The sequence below is a fragment of the Camelus dromedarius genome, chromosome 7 (genome assembly GCF_036321535.1).
Source record: "Camelus dromedarius isolate mCamDro1 chromosome 7, mCamDro1.pat, whole genome shotgun sequence".
NCBI lineage: Eukaryota > Metazoa > Chordata > Mammalia > Artiodactyla > Camelidae > Camelus > Camelus dromedarius.
The window spans coordinates 35,989,213-36,013,109 of NC_087442.1; the positions used below are offsets into that span (position 1 = coordinate 35,989,213).

At 42.6% G+C, this 23,897-nt stretch overlaps 1 protein-coding gene across 9 annotated transcripts in view; it reads left to right on the forward strand.

Moving 5' to 3' along the window:
• Positions 1 to 23,897, forward strand: part of ELMO1 (engulfment and cell motility 1) — a 490,805-nt gene that overhangs the window by 191,193 nt on the left and 275,715 nt on the right. The window lies entirely within an intron of this gene.

Sequence of the window (23,897 nt, forward strand, 5' to 3'; positions counted from 1 at the left end):
ATCACATTTCTGCCTGACCTCTGGCTAAATAATCTCAAATTCTGCAGGTATAAAATTGAATTTCCATTTCTTTCCCTTCATAAACAATATAAATGAGATTTTGGCTTCAGTGAATAGAAATCACCAGGCATTATTTTATAATTGCAAATACTCTTTCCTTGAATATATATACACACACACACATTAATAGTAATATTTATTTATATACACTGGTATCCATTCTTTGTGTGTTATTTGAGAAACGTTGCTTTCTCGAGAATTGCCTTTGAAAATTTCCACATCAGTTACATGCATTGCTTTTCAATACTGAAGAGTTTTTATTATTGGAATGTACTACAGTTTATTTAACCAGCTCTTGTGTTTCTCAGTGTTTTGAAATTACCAACAAGTCTATAAGGAACATCTTTGCCACCCAGCATTTATGCAGGTCCACAATCATGTTATTAGGATAAATTTGTACAACTGGCATTTGTATGGTATATATTTTTAAGATTTTTGATGTTATCAAATTGCTTTCCACAATCATTGAGTAATTTCCACTTTAACAGGCAGAGGATCAGAGTGACAGGTTTTATAAACCTCTCCAATAATGTTTTGTAAACTAAAAAAAAAACCCTAGTAATTTGATAAGTAAGTTATTGTGTTTATACTGGTAGTCATAACATGTCTTTTCTCATAAGGGTACTCGTCAAACTCTGTATTCAGCTTTGCAATATATTTTACAGAGGCATTAAGACATCATTTTTATACCATCATATCCCATATTTTGACTTTGACATTCCATTTGATCTTTTAGCTGAATCAATTTTTCCAAATTTTAGCAAAGAGTTCCATGACTGATGGACCAGGTGGAAGTCCCCGTACCTGGTGTGTGTCGCCGAGTAAGGCTCATGGGTGGCCCCGGCCCTGCTTTCACCCACCTGTGTGTTGGCAGAGCCTGCCTGCCAGGGAGTTAGCCGCGGGAATGTGGCTGTAGCTCACATTCTAACCCCATCCTCAGTTCCTCCCATGTGTTTACTTTTGTGTGTTGAGCAAGGCTTATCCAGATTACCTGGAAAGCTTCACAAAATCACCCAATCTCTCTTACCCTCAAGTCAAATCAGAGTGGCCAGGGAAGAGATCAAGGCACGTGCATCTCAAAGTGTTCCCCACTGATGCCGGTGCTCTGTCCTGAGGGATTGCCTGGTTGTAGGGCATGCCCAAGCCTCTGCCCCTTCATTGCCCTCCTTTGGCTACTACTTGGATTTCTGGTGCGTTTGACTGTATAGAAATGCAACACAAGCTCTTTATGTGCTCGGCATCCCGGGACTGCACGTGTCTGTGCCCCAGGTCCTAGCGATTTTTGTCGGGGGCAGTGGGGTCCCAGAATGCCCAGTGTTATTTCTCCTTCTGGGCATGTGGATGCGAGATGGAGGAGAGAGGGAATTGGGGGAAGACACCTTGGTGGGACTCAGGGTATTACAGGTCTCTAGGAAGGGTATGCATGCATAAAGGGGGCGGGAAGGATGAAACACGTCCATTTTTATCTTCACACTCTGGTCCTGTGTGAAATCATCAGGGTATTTCATGAGCCAAACTCTACGAGTGGTGTTTCTCAACGGCGTTCCATCTGTCTTAACATGACTATTATTTCCTCTCACAGCTGGGTGTTACGGTACATCTCTCTCTGAGTTTCAAGTGCCTGCTGAGTGTTCTGCTCCATGAGTACTTTATGAAGAACATGCCTTTTTCAAACTGAATGTTAATTTGATGTGTTGTAAAGCCTTTAGCACTTATGTGGCCTCTGTTCCAAGGACTTGAAAAGTCCTTTAAAGGCAGAGACCTTGAACAGAGGATAACCAAGGGAGAGTGTTGGTTTCCATCATTTTTCCCTGGATCTTTTTTGAGTTTTCGATTTTAGTCCTTCCTCAGAAACTTCTCCCAGGCCACAGCCTTGCGTCAGGGAGTTGAGAAATTGGAAAGACTAGTTAGTAATGATTTCTAATGCTCGAATTGATGCAACTGCTTTCACAAGCAGAGATCTTCACTTTAGAGTAACACGCAGGGGCCAGAAACAGACAGGCCTCAGGAATGGACTCACATGCTCCTTGCGCCACCTAGAGACCATTGTGCAAAACGCTGAAAGCGGGCTGAGGATCTTGTGTCTGACCTCAAAAGCCCTGGCTGGATGCTGGAGTCCATCCTGGTGCAGGATTCTCTCTGTGCTTCCAAAAGAGGGATCATCTTGCCTGTTAACTCCTTACTGACCTCCTCCCTGTTGCCTCCTTCAGGAGCAATTTGAGATTTGGATAGCCTTTTGGATCTCTTTGAAGGAAAGTTCAATTCACATAAGAATGCTAGTTCTCATTTCACATCTCCCAAGTAGGCAGTGCTCAGGAAGTGTTAAAGGACAAGTTTTTGGAGTTGAGTGGGCCTAAGATTTTGATTCTATGCTTCCTACTTACAAGGCATTTATTAATAATAAGCCATTAATTAGTAACTGGCCAGTGGGCAGTCATTTAACCTACTCACTCAGGTGCCAGTTTCCTCTGTGTGAAACTGGGCAGGCGCGCTCCTGTTTCACGGCTGCTAGAGGGCTCTACAGGACTGTCTGTCAGCAACTGCTCAGCGCCTGGCATGGTGGGTGCACCCAGCAAGTGGCACTTCCCTTCCTTGCTTTTTGGAGAGCATGCATCAAGGAAGTCATAGGCGGCTTTTCAAGTTTTCCAAAGTAGAGGGGCCGTTGCTCCAACAAGGCAGGGAGAACAGTGTGTTCCAGGATAGTGAAGCACTGCACCTTTGAGAAGGCAGATGGGCCTCACATCCCTTCTCAGCACAGCATCCCAACAGAGCAGATTTTTCTGATGAAATCATTCTAAAATCTCAGTTTAAAGTGGCTAAATGGCTTGTATGGTTAGTCACAACACAGAAAAGCACTTGCTTTTAAAACAAAGCTGCTTATTCTTCTAAGATCTCTTAGTGGTTCCTTAGTTTCAAAATGGACATGCCTTTGCAGGTCCCCCCGTAGGAGGAGGGGGTCAGGGTTGTCTGGGTTAATACTAATCTCATTGGAACTTCTAAGAAAGGACATGTGTACTTCTCAAGGTGATGGAAAGCAGATTCTCATTTTCAGAATGACTTTATTCAGAAAGCAGGAGAAATGCCTCTAGTCAAAACATGCCTTGTGGATTATAATGACCAGGAACTGTGCAAAACGGTTTTCACACTCTGTGAAGAGTTGAGTCCTGGCCAGAGACCCTTCTAGAATGTATCTGTCATGATGTCCAATTGATCGCTTCACTATTTGTGAATTTTACCTTTATCCAGTTTGTTGGACAAGCATTGAAAAGGAGGTATCTGTAGTTCCTCTTTCTGAGCCCTCTTGGACCAGGGCAGATGTTAAAATTGGACAAGCTTGGGGTTTTTTTTTTTCCTAGTTGCTTTTTTCTTTTTCTTTAGGTCGACTGGAGCCCAAATAAGCTCATTTTTTTTTTAACATTTTTTATTGATTTATAATCATTTTACAATGTTGTGTCAAATTCCAGTGTTCAGCACAATTTTTCAGTTATTCATGGACATATACACACTCATTGTCACATTTTTTTCTCTGTGAGTTATCATAACATTTTGTGTATATTTCCCTGTGCTATACAGTGTAGTCTATTCTACAATTTTGAAATCCCAGTCTATCCCTTCCCACCCTCCACCCCCCTGGTAACCACAAGTCTGTATTCTCTGTCTGTGAGTCTATTTTTGTCCTTTATTTACACTTTGTTTTTGTTTGTTTGTTTGTTTTTGTTTTTGTTTTTTAGATTCCACATATGAGCGATCTCATATGGTATTTTTCTTTCTCTTTCTGGCTTAATTCACTTAGAATGACATTCTCCAGGAGTATCCATGTTGCTGCAAATGGCATTATGTTGTCGGTTTTATGGCTGAGTAGTATTCCATTGTATAAATATACCACATCTTCTTTATCCAGTCACCTGTTGATGGACATTTAGGCTGTTTCCATGTTTTGGCTATTGTAAATAGTGCTGCTATGAACATTGGGGTGCAGGTGTCATCCTGAAGTAGATTTCCTTCTGGATACAAGCCCAGGAGTGGGATTCCTGGGTCATATGGTAAGTCTATTCCTAGTCTTTTGAGGAATCTCCACACTGTTTTCCATAGTGGCTGCACCAAACTGCATTCCCACCAGCAGTGTAGGAGGCTTCCCCTTTCTCCACAGCCTCTCCAGCATTTGTCATTTGTGCATTTTTGAATGACGGCCATTCTGACTGGTGTGAGGTGATACCTCATTGTAGTTTTGATTTGCATTTCTCTGATAATTAGTGATATTGAGCATTTTTTCATGTGCTTTTTGATCATTTGTATGTCTTCCTTGGAGAATTGCTTGTTTAGGTCTTCTGCCCATTTTTGGATTGGGTTGTTTATTTTTTTCTTATTGAGTCGTATGAGCTGCTTATATATTCTGGAGATCAAGCCTTTGTCGGTTTCACTTGCAAAAATTTTCTCCCATTCCGTAGGTTTTCTTCTTGTTTTATTTCTGGTTTCCTTTGCTGTGCAGAAGCTTGTAAGTTTCATTAGGTCCCATTTGTTTATTCTTGCTTTTATTTCTTCTAGGAGAAAATTTTTGAGATGTATGTCAGATAATGTTTTGCCTATGTTTTCCTTTAGGAGGTTTATTGTATCTTGTCTTATGTTTAAGTCTTTAATCCATTTTGAGTTGATTTTTGTATATGGTGTAAGGGAGTGTTCTAGTTTTATTGTTTTACATGCTGCTGTCCAGTTTTCCCAACACCATTTGCTGAAGAGACTGTCTTTATTCCAATGTATATTCTTGCCTCCTTTGTCAAAGATGAGTTGACCAAAAGTTTGTGGGTTCATTTCTGGGCTCTCTATTCTGTTCCATTGGTCTATATGTCTGTTTTGGTACCAATAGCATGCTGTCTTGATGACTGTAGCTCTATAGTATTGTCTGAAGTCTGGGAGAGTTATTCCTCCAGCCTCTTTCTTTCTCTTCAGTAATGCTTTGGCAATTCTAGGTCTTTGATGGTTCCATATGAATTTTATTATGATTTTTTCTAGTTCTGTGAAATATGTCCTGGGTAATTGGATAGGGATTGCATTAAATCTGTAGATTGCCTTGGGCAGTGTGACCATTTTAACAATATTGATTCTTCCAATCCAAGAGCATGGAATATCTTTCCATTTTTTAAAGTCTTCTTTAATTTCCTTCATCAATGGTTTATAGTTTTCTGTGTATAATTCTTTCACCTCCTTGGTTAGATTTATTCCCATATATTTTATTACTTTGGGTGCTATTTTAAAGGGGATTGTTTCTTTACTTTCTTCTTCTGTTGATTTATCGTTAGTGTAAAGAAATGCAACTGATTTTTGAACGTTAATTTTGTAACCTGCTACCTTGCTGAATTCTTCAATCAGCTCTAGTAGCTTTTGTGTGGACCTTTTAGGGTTTTCTATATATAGTAACATGTCATCAGCATATAATGACACTTTTACCTCTTCTTTTCCAATTTGGATCCCTTTTATTTCTTTCTCTTGCCTGACTGCTGTGGCTAGGACTTCCAAGACTATGTTGAATAGGAGTGGTGATAGTGGGCATCCTTGTCTTGTCCCAGATTTTAGTGGGAAGCTTTTGAGTTTTTCCCCGTTGAGTACTATGCTGGCTGTAGGTTTGTCATATATAGCTTTTATTATGCTGAGATATGTTCCCTCTATACCCACTTTGGCGAGAGTTTTTATCATAAATGGGTGTTGAATTTTATCAAATGCTTTTTCTGCATCGATTGAGATGATCATGTGGTTTTTGTCCTTTCTCTTGTTGATGTGATGTATTACACTGATTGATTTGCGTATGTTGAACCAGCCTTGTGTCCCTGGGATGAACCCCACTTGGTCATGATGTATAATCTTTTTTATGTGTTGTTGGATTCTGTTTGCTAAAATTTTGGTGAGGATTTTGGCGTCTATGTTCATCAGTGATATTGGCCTATAATTCTCTTTTTTTGTAGTGTCTTTGCCTGGTTTTGGTATCAGGGTGATGGTGGCTTCATAGAATGAGTTTGGGAGTATTCCCTCCTTTTCAATCGTCTGGAAGAGTTTGAGGACTGGTATGAGTTCTTCTTTGTATGTTTGGTAGAATTCCCCGGTGAAGCCGTCCGGTCCTGGACTTTTATTTGTAGGGAGGTTTTTAATTGCTATTTCTATTTCCTTTCTAGTGATCGGATTCTTCAAGTGTTCAGATTCTTCTTGATTCAGTTTTGGTGGACAGTATGTTTCCAGAAACTTGTCCATCTCCTCTAGGTTATCCAGTTTGGTTCCATATAGTTTTTCATAATATTCTCGTATGATATTCTGTATTTCTATTTTGTTTGTTGTAATTTCTCCATTTTCCTTTCTTATTTTGCTAATTTGTGCTCTCTCTTTTTTCTTCTTTGTGAGTTTGGCCAGAGGTTTGTCGATTTTATTTACTTTTTCAAAAAACCAGCTTTTGGTTTGGTTGATTTTTTCTATGGTCTTGTTAATCTCTATTGTATTTAATTCCTCTCTGATCTTTATTATTTCCTTCCTTCTGCTGCTTTTTGGGGCTTTTTGTTCTTCTTTTTCTAATTTATTCAGGTGGTGGGTTAAATTGTTTATTTGAGATTGTTCTTCTTTTTTGAGGAAGGCCTGTATCGCTATAAACTTCCCTCTTAGCACTGCCTTTGCTGTGTCCCATATGGTTTTGAGTGGTTGTGCTTTCATTATCATTTGTCTCAAGGTATTTTTTAATTTCAGCTTTGATTTCCTCATTGATCCATTGTTTTTTCAATAACATATTGTTTAATCTCCATGCTTTCCTTTTTTTCTCTTTTGTTTCTCTGTTGTTGATTTCCAGTTTCATGGCATTGTGGTCAGTAAAGATGCTTGAGATAATTTCTATCTTCTTAAAATTGTTGAGGTTTCTTTTGTGCCCAAGTACATGATCGATCCTGGAAAATGTTCCATGTGCACTTGAAAATAATGTATATCCTATTTTTGGGGGGTGTAATGCTCTGAAAATATCCACCAAATCTAGTTTTTCTATTGTAGTATTTAATTTCTCTGTTGCCTTGTTTATTTTCTGTCTGGAAGATCTGTCTAGTGATGTTAATGCAGTGTTAAAATCTCCAACTATGATTGTATTCCCATCAATATCCCCCTTTATCTCTGTTAGTAATTCTTGTATGTACTTAGGTGCTCCTATATTGGGTGCATATATATTAACGAGTGTAATATCCTCATCATGTATCACTCCTTTAATCATTATAAAATGTCCTTCTTTATCTTTCTTTATGGCCTTTGTTTTAAAGTCTATTTTGTCTGAAATAAGTACTGCAACACCTGCTTTTTTGGCTTTTCCATTTGCATGGAATATCCTTTTCCATCCTTTCACTCTCAATCTATATGTGTCCTTCTCCCTAAAGTGGGTCTCTTGTATGCAGCATATTGAAGGTTCTTGCTTTATTATCCAGTCTGCCACTCTGTGTCTTTTGACTGGAGCATTTAGTCCATTAACATTTACAGTAATTAATGATAGATGTGTGTTTATTGCCATTTTGAACTTATCTTTGCAGTTGAATTGGTATATCCTCTTTGTTTCTTTCTTCTTCCTTTTGTGGTTTGGTAATTTTCCTTTGTATTATCATGGATTTTATTTAATTTTTGTGACTCCTTTGTAAATTTTTGGCTTGTGGTTACCCTTTTTTGTAAATCTATCCACCCATTACTATAACTGTTTTTATTAAACTGATAGTAACATGATCTCAAACCCATCCCACTGTTAAAAAAAATTTAAAAAAGAAAGAAAAAAATATTCTATATTTCCCTGCCTCCCTCTCCCACTCTCAGTGATTTGTATGTCTTCTTTTATAATTTCATGTTTACTTTATTTGTAATTCATGAGTTATCACCTTTCTAGTTGTGTGTTTCTCATTTCTGTAGCATCCTGCTGCTTTTCTATTTAGAATAGCCCTTTCAATATTTCTTTTAGCATGGGTTTAGTGTTGCTAAACTCCTGCAGTTTTTTTTTTTTTTTTTTTGTCTGTGAAACTCTTTATTTCTCCTTCTATCCTCAAGGATAGCCTTGCTGGATAAAGGATCCTAGGCTGCATCTTTTTTTCATTCAGGGCTTTGAATATATCTTGCCACTCCCTTCTGGCCTGTAGTGTTTGTGTAGAGAAATCAGCTGAGAGCCTTATGGGGGTTCCCTTGTAACTTACTCTTTGCTTTTCTCTTGCTGCCTTTAGAATCATTTCTTTATCCTTGACTCTGGCCATCTTGATTATGATATGTCTTGGTGTGGGTCTATTTGGGTTCTTCCTGTTTGGGACCCTCTGAGCTTCCTGTACTTGGATATCTGATTCCTTCTTTAAGTTTGGGAAGTTTTCAGTCATGATTTCTTCAAAAACCTTTTCAATCCCCTTTGATCTTTCTTCTCCTTCTGGGACCCCTATTATGCGAAGATTGGGACGCTTTATATCATCCCATAGGTCCCTTACGCTATTTTCGTAATTTTTTATTTGCTTCTCTTGTAGTTCTTCTGAATGGGTGCTTTCTATTGCCCTGTCTTCTAGATCACTAATTCGTTCCTCTGCATTATCTAGTCGGCTTTGCACAGCTATTAGATCATTACTCATCTCTGTCAATGAGTTTACCCATTCTACTTGGCTCTTCTTTATAGCTTCAATTTCATTTTTGACATATTTTATATCTCTAAACACTATCTCTTTTAATTCCTTCAGCAATTCGATCCCTCCTTTTTTGAAATCTTGATCTAGTAGGCTATCGATGTCTATTTTGTTGATCTTTCTTTCAGGGGATTTCTCTTGTTCTTTTATTTGGGAAAGGTTTTTCTGCTTCATCTTGCTCATACCTCTTTGGCACTGTGGTTTATGGAGTATCAGTTGTTTATTTTGGTCCTTAAGGATTTTATCTATCTGATGCCTATTTAGGAATAGAACTTAGGAAAAAAAGAAAAAAAAAATAAGAGAGAGAAAGAATTTTAAAAGAAGGGAGAAAGAGGGTTTGAAAACAGTGTATAATGAATAATAGAAGAGTGAGTTGAAGCAGAGTATTAATTGGGTTGAGACATCCTTTTGAAACCTTTACAAAAGGGGGGGGAGATGAATAGATGTATTTGAAACCTGTGTCTAGTCAATAGCAGGATATCAAAACCCAAGAGAAATAGAAATGAATTAAGAAGTAAAGATTAAGAGAGTAATAGAAAATAGAACAGGTAAAAACAGATTTAAAAAAAAAGGGGGGGGGTTGTTGGTGTTCTCCTGGAGTCTGTGTGCTTTTACTGTGAAGTCTTTCTGTGTTCGTCCTGTTTTGGAAGCTCAGCTTGCTGTTTTCAGAGGCCCTCCGTTGGCGCCCTCTTCTGTGCTGCTCCCAGCACCTGTCGGCAAGCAGATCGCACCTCCTGCTAACACTGGGTCAGGTGCAGCTCTCTGCTGTGGGCGGGCAGGTCGCTGCCCCTCCGGATGCCGTAGTCAGATGTTGCAGACTGGCCGGGTCGGAGGGCGGGTCGTGCCCCCTCCCAGCACCTCGGTCAGGGGCTGTGTTCCTGCCCGAAAGGCGAGGGGCCGCTCTCGCTCTACCTGCGCCGCTGCCGGTAGCTCCGCTGCTCTGTGCGACTGAGCGCTCCGCCCTGCGCCCTGGTCGGCGCTCCGCCCTGGTCGGCGCTCCGCGGGTGGGCTCGGGGAAGACCGAGGGACAGCCCTGTCCCTGCTCCGAGCCAAAACCCAGCTCCTTGTTTGTCTTTGTGGAGCAAATTCTCTGAGGGACCAGGATGGAAGGATCCTATCTGCCCCGGGCTGCAGGCCAGTCTCAGTCTGGCCTTTGAGGCTGCTATGCCCTTCGGTGCGCATGCAGGTTTCGCCCCCGCCCCCGCCTGGGTGCTTAGCGCAGAGGATATGGCGGCTGTGCCTGAGCCCCGCCTCTCTTCTCCCGAAAACTTTCCGCGGATTTTCAGAGATGGGAGTGTGCACCCTTCCCCCGAGAGCACATCAACCTTGCTGTTTTATGGAGGGCCCAGGTTGTTCTGCCCTGTGCACCCACAGCCACGGCACGCAGCCCCTTGCGTTCCCCCGGGGCTGCCTCCGTGCAGCCACTTCCGTCCTCCGCCCGGCTTGTGCAGCCTGGCCCTGCCCGCGGCTGCTGGCCCGCGTCTCAGGCTGGGTGTCGGGGGGACACTTTGTGCCCGTTTAACTTAGTTCTGTTAGTCAAGGGCTGCTCTGTACAGATCCGAGCCTCGGAGGCTCCCCCTCCGTCCCGCTGGCCTCTCAGTTGGAGACGGGAGACCCAGCGAGCGAGCGCCAGTCTTCCTTTGCCGCTCCCTCCCCGCGGGACCCGTCCTGCGCTGCTTTGCCTTTTGTTCTTTCTTTTTTCCTTTTCTCCTACCAGATTTTTGGCGTCTTTATCTTTTGAAGAGGGCGATGTTCTGTCGGAGTTCCGCAGGTGCTCTGGTTGGCTGAGTGGGTCTGTAGATGTGGGTCTTGGTGTATTTGTGGGAGAGGGTGACCTGCGAGCGTCCTTCTACTCCGCCATTTTCTCCGTCTCTCTCTAAGCTCATTTTTTAAAAAAGAAACTGTTTCTGAACAATATAATGTGCTTGAATATGAAAAGTTTTCATAAACATTTCCCTTAACATTTTCAGGTTGTCTTAAGAGAAAAAAAATTGACTAAAATGGGAGGGTGGAGAAAGGTAATGGGAAAAATCTTATTTCAGAATTAAGGCTCTTTTAAAAGGTAGGTTGCATTGTATTCAGGTATGATAAGGCCAGAACTGCCCCTGGAGATGGTTGCTGTTGAAAAGAGAGCTTGTTGCTCATAGTTCCCAAGAGGAGGGAGCGTGTCCCATCACACAGGGACATATAGGAAGCAGCAGGGTGGGTCAGGAGGCAGGGAGAGCGAGCGGAAAACACAGGCAGCAGCCTTCCGTGTGGCTTTCAGGAGAAAGCCAAGGCAAGGACGGTCAGCAGGCTCAGAACTGGCCAGTTTAAATGATTTCCTTGGGCCCTGGGGTCTAGGTGCTACCCCTGCTTGTCTCTGGTACCTGGCTCTGTGGTCATTAGAGCGGGCGGATGGTGGCCCAGAGTGCAAACGCCTGATAGAGGAGGTCGTTGGGGAATAGGATCTGGATTGGTTGGTTTGCATGTGACAAGCAGACTTCTCATCTCCAGGAAGTAGCCCACCCCTGCGGAGGGCAGTCCCTCCAATGTCAGCAAGGACTCAAGATATCAAAACATCAGAAAATACAAAAAGTGAAAACCACATGATTGGTATAGATTTATGTTCAAATTTTTAAACGATTTTTTTACCTTCTTGGGTGATAGAAGATAATTATGCAGTTACACAAGTATAATTATACATAATTACATATGCAGTACTTGGTGTCATTTTAATGTATTTTTTCCCAAATACAGATGGCAGGGGATGAAGTGACATGCATATTTATATGTCTCTTCCTCCATCTCCGTCCGCATCCCTGTTTGCATTCCACGGAAGAAAGCACCTTGGTCTAAATGCCATGACGATTAAGCCTGGGCTCTGCATTCGGGTTTCCCAGGTTGATTCCTGACTCTCCCACTCACAGGCTGAGTGATTCTGATAAGTTACTTGACATTATCATGTCTTAGTTTTCTTGTCTTTAACTGGGGCATGTTAGTTGTCTCTATCAGTAGGTTTGTTGTATGGATTAAATTAGTAGCTACTTATAAATCATGCAAAACAGTGCCTGGCACATACTGAGCAGGCTATGAACTTGGATGCTGTTACGATGATGTTACAACTACTATTACTATGATTATTGGAAGGGCGCCCTGTGCCCTATGACACTGTGGCAGACGGTGATGACTAAACGTGAGAGTTGTTAAGCTGTCCCAGGAAGACAGTGAGAAAATGCTTAAAGTAAGAGTTAAAGATGAAGAAATAACATGTGTTTGGGAAACTGCGAGTAACGCAAATAGTTTGTTACAGCCAGTGTTTATGTTGCCCTGGGACAGAGAAGTGGAGTCAGCTTTGCAAGCAAGGGGCAGATTATAGAGAATTTTAAATTCAAAGGAGTGGAAACACAGTCAGTCTTCATGGATTCCATATCTGCAAATTCACCTAGACACTAAAATCTATTTGTAACCCCAAATCAGTCATCATGGTGCTTTCACAGTCATTTGCAGACAAGTACTTAGTGGCAAAAAATTTGAGTTGCAGGACAGGCACGTGAGGTCAGACCCGGGTCTGTCTGCCAGCTTGTTTCAGCTCATCTTGTAAACGAGCATCCTTTCCTGCCGTCTAGCCAGGGCCACATTTTCTGAAATGTTGTGCTTTCTGTTGGTGATTCTGCTGTTTAAAATGCCCCTCAAGCATTGTGCTAAAGTACTGCCCAGTGTTCCGAAGTGCAAGAGGCTGTGATGTGCCTTATGGGGAAAATACGTGTGTTAGATTAGCTTGGTTCACGCATGAGGGATAGTGCTGTTGCTGTGAGTTCAATGTTAATGAATCAACAGTATATATTAAATATGTGTCTTTGAACAGAATGGCACATAAAACAAAGTTATGTATTGATAGTTAACAAAAATCTTGTGACCAGAGGCTTAAAGGAACCTAATCCTTTATTCCCCCTTGGAGCAGTGGCTCAGTATTCATTAATTAAGGGTTTATGGTGACTTCATAGAATGTAACTACAGGAAATAAGGAGGATCGATATACTTTAAGTCCCTGGGGAGCTTTCAGGCAGGGATAAGGCAGGGACAGGAGACTCCCTGGGGGTCCCAGGCTCAGTTCCCTCCTAGCCACGTGTCCTGCACGTGTTAAGTGGGGAAGAGAAAGCCTTCCCTTCACTGCCTCGCAGGCAGGTGAGACCTTAAGGAACATGTGCACTGCTCAGGACAGCTCCAGGGGGAGTACTGTAGCCCACTGTGACTTGATTTATCTATTTGAAAGCCAGAAGCTACCTTGAAACTGCTGCTGCACCAAAATACCATGTCCCTGAAATCAGGTGAATTTTTCACTCTATAACCAGTTTTCATTCTAAACTCATCCTACATAGACAAGGACTCAGTCTATGGTGGACCTGGCTTCTATTTCAGCATTACTCCTACCGGGACTTTCTCAAAGGTTTGTCACTGAGAATGTGATTCAGTCCCTTGGAGCACAAGTGCAACATTAGGAGGACTATGGAATATACAGAAAGCAAATCATAACATTTACCTAATTTTTGTGGTCCTCACCTCTGTTTTGCCACAAGGCATCTCTGGAAACATGGTAAAACAGATTTTTTAGAAAGAAAAGCACATATTCCCATGTGAATGGTTTAATGATTGGGATAGTATTCCTAACCAAGCACTCTGCTTTCAAATAGTTAAAGATACGAGGTCATAAAAAGCAAAAGGACAACTATTTTTCTTTCAGTCATGTATTGAAATGTGTTTCAGCCATAAAGAATTCAGGAGGTCCCAGTGCAGGCTGGGGTGCTCTGAGAGGAAGCTCTGGCGAATCCTAGCCAGTCCACCCAGCCCACCCTCTCCTTTCCACCTGAGGGACCTTTTGTGGACATTGGTGAAGGGGTTACCAGTGACTGAGACCCTTGAACACTTAGGTTCAGTCTGGATGAACACGCAGGTAGCTACTGCATGAGCCTATTCCCCCGAACCAGAGCTTCTGTTTTCTGCCTCGTTCACACTGTGCTCTGGTCCATTCTGATCAGAAACCCCCTTTCCCTACTCAAAATGCAGCCAATCTCCAATCCTAATCCCTTCTAGCCTTGCTCCATCCGGCTGTAACTGACTAGCTGGGAGATTACAATGTATTAGTGACGCCGGAGCAGAATCAGCCACCAGATGGCGCAAACCCACAGCCGTTGATGACTCTCAACCAGATTCTGCCCCGTTAAACTCGGAGGACCAGCCCCCGAGACACCCAACTGCTTTGCAGCTCTGCTCATCAGCCTGCTGAGTGTGAAGTTGTAGGACCAGGGTAGGGGGCTTTAGGATCTCCTCAGGAAGTCTCTTTAGCCTCCATCGAGGCTATGCAGAATCTAGGAACATTCTGAGATGCCCAGCTGGCTTCCTTATTAAGTGCCTGCTGTTCCTGGCAGATGATCATTTATGTAATATCTGCATCTCCTGATTCTCATTTCCAAATATTTTTCCTTATGCTGTCATGAAAGTCTTTTATACGGAGCATAACAATCTATACAGCTAATATTTTCTTCTGTCTTAACGTGGAAATGTAGGAAAGAATGCACTGGAAAATCCAAATGAATATTGACTGCAGAAACAATAATAATAATAATTTATTTGGGGGTTTAAAAACATACATCATTAAAACATGTGACAGCAATAACATGGAGGGGGTAGGAGGGGTAAATGGAGTCAACATGAACCCGCATTGCTGAGATGTGGCACGAGGCTGTCTGGGGAAGTTCGAGCTGATTCTTGATGTGCGTTCCTTAGATGAGTAGAATCTTATAGATTCATTTTTCAACTTTTTCTTTTTCTTCTTAAAAGAAGTCTTCCAGAGTTAAATGTTCAGAGACATTGCTGAGACCTCTTTCTTAATGGTAAGGGGTACTGAGAATCTTGGACATTTTTGTCCTTTTATCTCTGCCTTTCCCATTCTCACTCCAACAAATTAGCAAGGGGGTTTCTGAAAGGGAAAGCCGCCAAGGGGGAGCATTCTGGGAGGATACGCATAGTTAAGACACAAGTTGTAGGCAGCTCTGACGGTCACTTCCTTGATTGGCAGGTGGGAGTCCTGTCTTTTGGGTGACGATTAGTTACAAGCGCAGAGAAGACCACCATGGCCAGGGTGGGCTCTGTGGTGTCCTTCTTGGATGTTTTGGTAAATGATACACAGCATGGCGCACACCGTCTTCACATTTGGTTTTAAGTGCAGAGACCATAGCTTTGTTGAAGTTGTAGCTGCGCATTTAGAAAAGGGAAACTTAGCTTTGGGAACTCTCTCGCAGAACCCAAGAAGGTGGGATATCTGGCTTTATTCCTTGAACCGAGGGGAGCGGATCACCGGACAGAGCTTCTGTGCGGAGGGCTCTTCATGTTGGTACCCGCAGTCCGGCGGGCCGCCTCCCTCTCAGGTTAGCGTCACCACGCTCCCAAGTGATGCGCAGGGACGGCAAGAAGCCCCACGTAGAACACTTGCAGAGCTCTTCTTGCTGACCCTGCCTTGCTGGCCGGTGGAGCGGGGAAGGACAGTCAAAAGGGGAGCAGTGAGGCTTGCAGGGCAGCCCGGCGCGCGCCCCCGGTCACTGTCAGAGGTGGAGAGGGGCCCGTTTCCACCGCTGCCTCCTGCAGCAGGGCTTGTCCTGTCGCTGCCATTTCCATCAGGTCGGTGACTTCCATAGGTGACAGGTTCCTTCCCTTCTCCCTACCCTCACAGGGGGAGGGAGCGCGGAGAGGCGATGAGAACTGGGGGTAATCTCATCTCAGCATCAGCCGCCAGAGAGCCAGCATTTACCCGTGGCCGCCGTGTGAAGATGGTGCAGAGCGCACCAGTCCTACAAGGCGCACATGAGAAACTGTACTCTCGACATGCTTCGTAAAGGAAGTATTGTAAAGGAAAACTTTGGAAAACGAATGAGCTGTGTGATTCATCGCCATGACAATATTTGGGCTTCCTTCTCTTGTAATTTTATGGTAACTAATTTTAACTCCAGGCAGAATTTCTCGGAGATGACTACTGAAAGCGGAATGAGAGGATGGGTTTCTCCTGCTCCCGTTTCCCTCCGTTGCAGTTCAGCACCCGTTGCACCTGAGGGCCGTGTATTTCCTGTCAGAGCTGGATCTGTTTTCTGGCCACTAGGGGGCGCTCCTAACAAAGGCATGAGAATTAGTTACTATCTAGACTGTAGATGTTTTTATGAAGATCAGCTCTGAGAAGGCCGAGTCCTTAGTGGGGTAATTTTTTAAAGGTTCAGAAGAACCCTACCCGACTCGAAACCTTCCGCCTTACACTTTTAGCTTAAAATCCACAGGAATCTTGTCCCCTTTTAATATGGCAGTGGCAGAATGAGGCAACATATTAAACAGTGTTAGTCACTAACCTCTTAGAGTATTGTGCACACTTACCTGGCATTCTTTCTTTGTACATGGAACTTTGGAGCAAAAGGGAACCATCCATCAGGTGCAAGGGTGATGCACTGAGGATTCGGGTTTAGTGGCATCTAAATAAGTCAGTTTCATCTGAGACTAATATAGCACAGCTTTTATGAGCATGGCCTCTGGGGCCAGACTGCCTGGTTTTGCATCCCAGCTCCACTGCTTCTCTGTCATCTGTGTGACCTTGGACAGTTTCCCTAACCTTTCTATATCTCAGTATCTTCATTAGGAAGAACGGTATTGTGGTCGTTCCTACCTAAGCTTTGCTGTGGAGATTGCTGAGCTAACAGATGTCAAGTTCTTATAAACCTGCCTGGCAGGGAGAGACTTTTAATAAGTTCTTGTTTGTTTTGTTTCGGTTTTGGAGGGGGAGGGGATTAGGCTTATTTATGTATTTTTTTAATGGAGGTCCTGGGAATTGAACCCAGGAGCTCATGTTAGTAAATTCTAATTATTTGTTGTTGTTATTGTTGTTTTTAGTAAGTATAGATTTAGGTGTAGATTTTTTTATTAAAATAAACAACAGCATAAAGAATACAAGTAGCTAAAATGGTTTTGAAAAACCAAATTAGGTCAAAGTTCTAAATTAAAAATAACAGTTGTGTTCCAGTTTACCTTATTCTAGCAATTTAAGCTGGGAACATACAAATAGTTTCTGGTACAAGATATTAAAGACAAACTCAGTTTTAATCAACTATCTCTCAAGAAAGCAAATCTAAACACTACTGAAAACATTGTACACACTACAGCCCAATAGACTTGAGGCAAATTTTCTCAAGCGCAAATGCAAACTCATTGACTTGATGTTACCATTTGGGTCTGATGGCCAGAATGAGTCCAGGGTCTGCATTTTGACTGGGACAGTTCTCCACCTGACCATAATCAGCTGGGTCAGAGAGTAAAAGTATGTAGTTTCAAAGTGGAGCTAATCCAAGGGGTGGTACATCCCAACGTCCAAAGAGGATTTTCCTAAGAGTGCTTGGCAAGGCAGGAATTTTATAATCCTCAGAAGCCTCTTTAATGAGGAGGTGGTTCCTTTTCCTCTGCCTCGAGTGGCAGCTCGGGAGGTAGTCCGCACGCCCATCACTCAGTGTATCCTTAGGGATCCTGCTCCTTTGAGAGTTTTCAGAAGGTGAGAGAGCTTAAAATCAGAACATAAATCAAAGAAATGTTGTTCTTCACAGCAGGGAGCTCTTTTCACTTGGCTGGCTCCATCCAGGATAACCCTTTAGGGAACCTTGAATTTCAGCTAGACAGCGCCAGAGCCAGAGCATTTGATCAGAGTCTAAAATTGGACAAGCAGTTATGAGATTCTGGTACCTACAGTGGATCGTTGTAAACATCCAGCACCTCTTCCTGTTATGGTCCGCTGCCCCGGCCAGGCTGCGTGATCTTGCCCCTGGTAGGATCGTAGCAAAGCACCCCTGAGAGCAGTGCTGGCACTTCTGGGGTGCAGCAGGCCAGAGCAGGGAGAAACACCAGCTCAGGGACCTGTGGTGCAGTCCCCTGCTTGCTGGGGACCCTGCCTTTGGCAGCCGCTGAGCAGCTCCATGTAAACTCCAGTTAGTGTGCTTCCTATTTTTATCTTTTTTCCTGAGACTTTTTTCTTTTTCTCTTTTCCAAATGGTCACCGTTTGTCAGTGTGTCTCATGGCTCTGAATTCGGTGTGATGTGACCTCGGGAGAGGAGGTGTGAGCACGCCGTCCAGACCTGTTTCATGTCTGGGAGGAAGTAATTTATACACCAGGAACTGGCTCCCTGGCGTGGGATTCTAATTCTGGGCATGGCATTTTGGATGTGTAGGAAGGCTGTCAGAACCTTTCCAATGGGAAGGGACCAGAACCAATTTGAGGATAAGGTGGTTATGTAAGAACCGTCCCGGTGCGCGCATCTTGGCACACTTCCTGTACTTGTTCATTCCGAAGAGGGGACACGGGAGCAGGAGGAATTCTCCATGAACTCTTGCAAACCCACAAACTTTCCAGTGAGAAATGCAGCAGGCTCCTGAGATGGTTCTGGAGACAACGTAGTTGAAAGGGGAATGGGTATTATTAACCCTTTGCTTTCTCTTTATTCCTAGCCCCTCCTCTTTAAATGTTTACCAAACTGATTAGCATGCTGAGTCTGTATCATTTTTAGGTGGCCCACTGGGGTTTCCACTGGTTTTATATCAGTAACCAAACAGCCACGGCAGCCACCCCACGGGCAGCAGCAGCATCTGGGCGCTTCTGGGGACCTGGACTGAGTGGCCCCCACGCAGTGTCTCATTTCATCTCTACAAGGCACAAGGCACAGCTACTATTATTCCCATTTTAGGGATGGACAAAATGAGGCTTGTCCTCTTTAAGAAGTTCTCAACCTGCCCAAGGGGATGGCATTGTTTTGGCAGGTCAAGGACGCACTTGCAGACTTAGCGTCACTTCTTGAGCTGTTTGGTCAAAGGCACAGGCTGCAGGGGAAGCAAGGTGGCGAAACAGAGGACGCAGCTAGCCTGTCTTGGCGGGGCTGTTTTCTGGCCTCCTGGCACCGTAAAAGGGCGTGCAGAGCCAGGTCACTCTCCACCCCGATGGAGGGTTGGGAAACCCACCAAACGCTTATCTCCCCGTGGCCTTTTCATCCTCTGTATCGTGTCACCATTAGTGAAGAAGGCACACCTGCCATCCGCTGGCTTTCCTTAAGGGAACTGGTGCAGACCACTGACCTTGCTGGTTCTCACCTCAAACCCAGCCGGAGCAGGGCCCCATCCGTGTCTAGGGCGAGAACGCAGAGGAGAGTAGTGCTTGCTTGTTCTTGAATACGGAGCTGCTTCTGGTGTTCCAGAGTCCTGGAGAACCTTCCCAAATACGATGAGCCCTCATGTCATCCTGACTCCGTGCTCCAACTCAGACTCCAGGCTCTGCTGTCCTGCTGTGTAAGAAAAATGCTCCGTGATGATGTGCGCTCTCTGTAGATTCCGTCCAGCTGAAGCGGGGAGGCTTTGCTTCCGTTCTCTTCTAGTTTAACGTCTGCCTGTTCTCTCGATGGTTTTTTGACCATTTGAATTCCACTAGTTTTGTGTCCGAATTTTCTCTGCCCCTCTTCTCTCCCACCTCCTGATCTGGAGCCTTTTCTCCTAGAGATGCTGTCTCTTTAGCACATTGCTGCCTTCTAATGGCGGGAGTACTGTTACACTGAATATGTGCTGAATACCCAGGGTGGGTTCTTCTGAGCAGAGGATGCATAATAGATCTACAAGTGTATGTGTGGGCCTGTGTATGTGCATGCATATATATGTGTGTGCGCGTGTGTGTGTGCGCACAGATGTGTGTGCCCATCTGTCAGCAGGAGAGAAAGTGATGAGAAGAGAAAATGGGAAATTGGATGTCATGTAACGCAGGGACTCTCCGATTTGTTTGTAAGAGCTAGGAAACAAAATTGATACTCTTCCTATAAAAAGCCTTCCTCGTAGTCTTAATTTTAGTGTTTCCTAGTGATTCAACACTGTATATATAGAACTGCCCTATTTTTAGTGTTGGGTGTGAGTCCACTGCCTAAGGTTGCTGGTTACCAAGGGTGCGCCCCCTCTAAGCCCCGGGTCCTGCAAGGACCCTCCCTGAGTGGTGGCTTGTAGCCCTGGGTCCTGCTCTGCAGCCCTGAGCCCAGCAGAGCACGCCCCTGCCCCAGGGGTCACGGCGCCATCCTTTCTGCCTCCACTGGTTGTGTTCATTCAGTTTACAGGTCAGAAAATATTCCTTCCATCTTAAAAGAGATTTCTGTGAAAATGTCAAGCTGGCAGGAGCACAGGGAGCCAGGGGCCTTGGTTGGATAAGCATCATTCCTTGGGCTGTGCACAGCATCCCTTGTCAGATGTGGGGGCTTCGAGTTGCCTTGGCTTCTGTGAGCCTTACTTCTCACTCGCGTTCTTTTTCTTCCTCCTGGAGAAACCAAGGGGAAGGCAGTCAAAGAGCTCCTGGAACCTTTGTGGTTTCAAAAGGTGGTGCAAACATGGTAAACAGATCATTACTTGTCAGATCAAATCCTTCAAAGCCCTCAAAAAAATTCTCTTTCCAGATCTGGACGCGTATCTGCAATCTTTTTTTGTTTGTTTTGTTTTGTACTTTAACCTCATAAACTTTCTCTTTCCACTTTTTAACAGTATTTCTTTCTGCTAACCAATTTAATACTTCCCTATTGTGGAAACTGTGGAGAGAAGAGGAAATTGTGAAGAAGCAAAGCAAACACACAGGAAACCACAGAAAGCACCTGTAATCCCACGATCCACTGGCAAACACTGCTACTGTCTTAGCACATTTCCTTTGCTGCTTTTTCTACGAATTCTGTTCTTTACATGGTTGAGATTAAATTTTATGTTCAATTTCCTGTCATTTCCATTTGTCACAAGTAAACTTTGATGAAAATCATGTGTAGTGGCTGGATAACACTGCATAAAGTCATTGATGTTCTCCTATATAATTAAGAATATTTAAAAATCAATTACAAAAAAGATTCAGTGAACATATTGTGCATAACTATTTGTCCACATTTAGGACTATTTCCTCAGGAGAGATTATTAGATACTTGAGTCAAAATTTAAGGATATTTTTGAAACTCTCATTTATAATTTTATTTATTTGTCCTTCTATTTTAAAATTCTTCCTGCTTTCCATGAAATGGTTTTTATTCATATTGTTTCTAACTACTTATTTGAATTCTTTTTTAACTAGTCCAATTCTGAAAGCAGACATATTGCAGAGAATTCAGAAATATAGATAACCAAAATTATTTAGGAAAAAAAGCCATATTCCTTCATATATAAATAAAATAGTTATAATTTTGGTGCCTATCTTTTCCAGCTACTTTCTATGCTTATATAAATAAGTATGCTTTCTCTGAAATGTGATCACACAGGTTTTTTTTGTTAATTTACAAAGTAAATTTTTATTTTGAGGTTTCTAGAGAAAAGCTAGTATAGTTTATTATGCCATCTTAGTATATGCTTAGCTTTATCTGACAGAAACTTAGAGAAAATCTCAAAAATACAGGAGGTAAGCAACGCTATTGATGAAACCTGCCTTTTCTGAACATACTCATAGAAGCACCAGTCATAGGGGTGACTCCTGTGGCCACATCCAGGTATTCTGTGCCTTTGTCCCCGACAAGATTTAGCCATGCTGTGTTTTTAATGATATACTGAAAAATCTGTTAGAAGAAAAACTGTGACAATTTACATCCCCACTATTAGCCTTAAAAAGTGCCCATTTGACGGAATCCTCAATAACTCTGAAAACTTTTCTTTTGTCTTTACTAATTCTACAGGTTTTAAAAAGATCTCCTAAGATGCCTTTTTTCTGTATCCCCACGGCCACGTTTCCTATCTCCCTGTTAGAGTATTCTCTTACTCTTATTTGTTATTGTTTTTTAAATCTTCTTGCACGGGCCTATAAATTTGTCTTTCTAGCAAGAAGCACAGTCCAGAGCTGAGCACTTTTCCCCCTTTGAATAAAGGGTTGTAACTCACTTAACTAAGGACGATGCAGTAATCCAGTTCTTGCCATCAAGTTAGGTCCCAGGGCACCGCCTCGCTCCATCTTCCTCTGGCTGCATGCCAGCAGTTTTGCATCTCTCTGTGCATCTACTTCATTGGTCATGTCTTTAGGCAGCATTTTTTTCCCTTCAGCATGAACACGGCAGGGCAGAACTGTTCCGTCCCCAGCTTTATGTAACATACCAAACCCTGTGCCCACTGATGACGGATGGTCTCTAAGAAGAGTGCTTCAAATTCTCTTGATGGAAATCTTGTCCAGTTTGAGTCACATGACCACCTTGGCCCAAACAAACCTGCCTAGGGTATTACGTTCTTTCCAGATTACATCCAGAACTGCTTCTCCAACAAGAGGATGTACCTAAGATGTAGATAATTAACGCCACTACAACCCTCTGCCCAACAAGTGGACCTTTGTTGGAACTTGGATATCACATAAATACTTACTTTTTCCTGAATATTCATTTGCTTTGTAATTATTAAAACACAAATGTTTCTTTAACAGGTAGTAAATGGAAACAGTAACTATTATCAAAACCTTCCTTTGTATAAATGATACTAGTAAGACCTCCCTCTTAAATATGCTGAGCCCGTATCAAGTTCCATTGTAATCTCTTTAAAAAGTATAGAAATGGTTTCTATTTTAAAACTCTATTTAACTGCTGCTGTGTTAAAAATAGAGATTGACAACACACTCAGTATAAGAGCCAGTTTCTTTGCCATTAGGCGATCAGATTTCATTCAGAATAATTCTGTTCCTTAGAAAGTTTTTAACGATATGGTGGGAGAGGAAATGGGAAATGCCTCACAGTAGCCCATTCTCTGTCCACCTGCTTATAATGGAGAGATGGTCCTCACTCTGCATGTGCTGTGACTTCCCAGGGTGAGAGGATTTTTATATAATACATATGAAGATTGGTCCCATATGTAGAACAGGGGGAAAAAGGGTGATTTAGGTAACTTAGTGATTTGTGATGGACCTAAACATACGTAGAATTTTCAACAAATGCCAGTTGATTTGGATGACTGTGTTTGTCTAGGTTTGCTGTATTTTTATCCTCTAAGGAGTATGGTTTCCCAGGCTACATTTTAGGTTTTTTGCCTTCACTGTGTAGAGCAGTTTATAGGGACCCAGTTAACAGGTGTCTGCAGTTGTAGCACTAGTGCCTGGAACCAGGCCACTTCGGTAGCCAGAGAGGGTAACCCCAAACTCTGTCTACCCTCATGTTTGACCTCAGAAACACTTATGCATAGAGCAGACTCAAAGCAGCCTAGCTATAGATAAAAGGTCTAAACTGAGACCAGAGCTGCAGTCCCCCAATTTGCAGTTCAAGCACAGACAAGAAGATTATTTGCTAAAACATAGGAAATAATATTCATTAGAGAAAAATAACAGAATCCAGAATCTCCATAGCTTAACATTCATAATGCCTGGAATACAACCATAAATTCGCTGATGTATGAAGAACGAAGACAAAATCAATCAAATCCAACTCCAAGAGGAACCAAAGGTTAAAACTAACAGACAAGGAGTTTAACATGACCATGAAAACTATCCACAATGAAAAAAAGCAAACATAGTCCAATGAACAAAAATCTTAGCAGAAAAATTAGAAGTCTCTGTAGAGAAATAAAAACCATTCAAAAGAACTAAATGGAAATTGTAGAATAAAAAAATACAATTTCTTTCAATTAAAAAATAAAGAATATAATTTCTGAAATTCCCAGTACATAATAAATCTGCAAATGTAAGCTATTATTATTATTTGTAAGAACAAAGCAAAGCATTTCACTCTTATTTCATTACACTTTTAGTAATGTAATAGAAGCAGATAGAGCAATTCTGTCCATCTTTCCTCTTCTAAACCTGATTCTCCTTAACCTTGAGGAAGAAAGCTCTGGAAAGTGAGTAGTGAAGTGATAAAGTTGAGAGAGTGGGGAAGTGTGTATCATAGTTCCTTGACACCTCCCTCATCTGTGCTACCACTATACTTTGTACACAAATGTGTCACTTTTTATAGAACAAATTCCTCTCCTGATTTATCTCTCTCCCCTGACAGGCCCCGAATAATAGGTTAGTTTCCAGGTCTTTCCTATTTTTTTCCCTAGTAGGAGTGGAATGAACGTGTACTGAGTGGATGAATAATGGTCTTAGTTCCCTCAGTTCCTGCCATTATATCCTTGCCTTTTTCTTGGAATAATCGTCTCTTTATTGCAAATGCTTTCAGGTGATT